Genomic DNA, 3,031 nt, shown 5'->3' with positions numbered 1-3,031 from the left:
CTTTGGTTTTTCGAGACAGGGTTTCTCTGTGGTTTTGGAGCCTGTCCTGGAACTAGCTCTTGTAGACCAGGTCTCGAACTCACAGAGATTCGCCTGCCTCTGCCTCCCGAGTGCTGGGATTAAAGGCGTGCACCACCACCGCCCGGCTATCATCGCTAGCTTTAAGCCAAGCTCTTGGCTTTGAACTTTCAGTCCTCCTGATTTGGCTTTCTAAAAGCTGAAAGTGCTCACTATTTTTTACTTTTGAATTCTTACAAGTGTATTGATATCTCATTATGGTTTTAATTCACATTTCTCTAGCGGCTAATGAAGTTAAACTGGCCTGGAAATCCCTACGTGGGTAAAGCTGGCCTTGAATTCAAGGTGATCCTCTGTCTTCTGTATATTCTGCCTGTAGCCAGCATCATACCTGCCTGTACATCACCATGCTTCCTGCCTTAATGATAATGGACTGAGCCTCCGAACTGTAAGCCATCACCTTAATAAGAGTGCTGTAGTCGGCCGGGCAGTGGTGGCACATGCCTTTAATCCCAGCACTCGGGAGGCAGAGGCAGGTGGATCTCTGTGAGTTAGAGGCCAGCCTGGTCTACATAGTAAGACCCTGCCTCAAAAAAAAAATTAAATAAATAAAAATAAAAAAAAAATCCTCCCACGACAACAAAATTCTCCTACTGCGTTTCCTACCACTCAGTGCTCACTACAATTCCCAGCTCTCTGGTAATAATAGGTTTGTTCCTCTATAACTAAACTTCATGTAGGTCTATTTGATTATCACTCTGCAGAGATTGCTCAGCCTTTTTCCCCCTCTGCCCTATTCTTTCTTCACAGCACTTACGTAACACCGTGTATTCACTGTCAGTTTCTTTTTATTGTTTGTGCCAATTCTCAACCCTACCAGAAGACTCAAGTGAGCTCACTGCTTTATCCTTAGGTTCTAGAATGGTGCCTGCTGCGTACATAGTATTTACTGTATTTGTTGCTCGACAGGTCGAAGGGGAGCTGGAGTGACCGTCCTACAGGGGCTCGAGTTTGGACTTCATGCAGTGTGAGCGCCACCTCCCGGGAAACCAAATTTTCTCGGGAGGAAGTGAGTCAACCGACAGCAGGACAGGAACAAAACATGGCCGCCAGCGGTGGGGGGGTGGGGTGGGCATAACGAAAACAAAAACCACACCCAGTGTCGGAAGGAAGTTAAACACTGGAAGAGTGCTCCCTCGGATGACACCCTACTCAACAGAGGAAGCGGGGCCTGGCGGTGTTCTGCCAAAAGGGTTCTCCGGTATCGCAACTGCACCGACCGAAAGGTTCCGCGCGAGCAGCTGCTGGGAACCACGTGAGCCCAGGGCGCGTTTCCGGTGCGAGCAGTCTCAGCCGGAGTGAGAGACCTGGCTTCTGAAGGGGTGAGAGGGATTCGGGTGCTGAGAGCAAGGGACGGGTCGAGGGCCTAGGAGGGCGGAGAGCGAGGTGGGTGTTAAATAAAGGGAAGGGTGCATTCTCTGGGAGGCGCTGAAGAAGATCGCGGGCTAGGGTGTGGGCAGGTGCAGATCTGTCAGCCTGACACGCCACGTGTGTGCTCGCCTTTGTCTGTGGCCGCAGTTCCTCTCAGACTGCGCCAGCAAGACTGTCTTATTCTTCTTCCAGCCCGGTGCTGGGCACAGAGCTGGAGCTCCCACAGTGCTTGCCGAATGAATGAATGAATGAATGAATGAATGAATGCGCTTGTGTGTATGTGTGTGTGATCGATCGGTGTGCATGCAGAACCTTTTATAGGTCCTGTTTCTGACATGGTAGGCCATTTCTGAGGAATCTGTGCTTTCTCCACATCTCGTTCAGAGATTCTCCAGCTAGTCTTCCGGTTCTGTCTCTCTTTGGAAGGCAGAATTGAACATTTGAGACATCCTCTTTGCTCCTGTTGACTGTGAGGCCCCATGGCTTGGTATCAAAGATAGGGGATGGAATAGATCAACTCTTTGTTGCAGGTCCCAGACCTTGGAGGTGGGAGAGGGGAGGACATCACCAACAGCAGTGATCATTAAAAGATCATGTATTATTTGTGTGTTCTTGTGCATGCATGCCTTAGCATCCATGTGAACACCAGAAGACCACTTTGTGGAGCGGGCTTGGGCCCAAACTCAGGCTTGTGGTACAAAAACCTCTGCCCACTGAACCATCTAGCTGGCTCAGGCCCCATTCTTAAGGTATAAAATTAAAGGTTAACTCAAGTTCACCAAGGCAGAGCCAGGAGCTAGTGTTGCTATCCTCTTAGGTATTGTCTTTCAAGGTGGAGTCTCCTTTCATCTTGTGTGATTGTATTCCCTGGAAAAGGAAGGTTCTGGAACGGATACTCTCCAGGTGTCTTCCTCCAATGACAATGTCCCGTGTCAGGTATTGTGCTATGGCTAGTCACAATACACACTGCACTTTTCCCTTAATGCATGGTTTAATAAATGCTAACCGCTATTCTTACATAATGGACTTTCATGGTTTTTGTCCTTTATTCTCTCTGACAATTTTGTGCATCTGTGTACTAGCCGTCCCCCATTACACTCTTTGGTTCTCGTGCCGAACTCCTTCCCACCAGGTCCCCTCCCACCTTCATGTCTTGGATTTCTTTCTCATGCGTGTATGTATGTGAGTGCAGGCGAGAGTGAGAGCAAGTTAGAGCTGCTTGCTTCGTGGATGGAGGAATTATTTGCTGAACCATGGACAGTTTACTCTTGGCTGCACCAATGAGGAAAATGATACCCACTCACCCACAACCATCAATCAGCAGTAGCTCCCCAGGCAGGGGTAAGGCCATGGGCCTTATGAGTGCCTCCCCATCCATGATGGAGCATAGGCATTGCATCTCTTATGTAGCTCAGTTCAGGTTGGGACCGCTGACATGGGGAACCACATCTAGCCCACTACTCTCAGCTCTATCATCATCATCATCATCATCATCATCTTCTTCTTCTTCTTCTTCTTCTTCTTCTTCTTCTTCTTCTTCTTCTTCTTCTTCTTCTTCTTCTTTTCTTCTCCTTCTGCTCTT

The 3,031-nt window shown here is 48.6% G+C and overlaps 1 protein-coding gene across 2 annotated transcripts in view; it reads left to right on the top strand.

Annotated features, from left to right (window-relative positions):
* Positions 1-1,304: 1,304 nt before the first annotated feature.
* LOC101992111 (nucleoside diphosphate kinase A) overlaps positions 1,305-3,031 on the top strand; it is a 13,281-nt gene continuing 11,554 nt past the window's right edge. Inside the window, exon 1 of one of the 2 annotated variants that reach the window (XM_005350536.3) lies at positions 1,305-1,400. The gene's annotated coding sequence lies outside the window, so the exon portion shown is untranslated. Of the gene's footprint in view, positions 1,465-3,031 lie in introns of both variants that reach the window. The other variant, XM_005350537.3, reaches the window with a different exon arrangement.

Source organism: Microtus ochrogaster, chromosome 7 (assembly GCF_000317375.1).
Source record: "Microtus ochrogaster isolate Prairie Vole_2 chromosome 7, MicOch1.0, whole genome shotgun sequence".
NCBI classification, from domain to species: Eukaryota; Metazoa; Chordata; class Mammalia; order Rodentia; family Cricetidae; genus Microtus; species Microtus ochrogaster.
The sequence above is the reverse complement of the archived record's forward strand: the minus strand, read 5'-3'. Positions and strand labels throughout refer to the sequence as shown.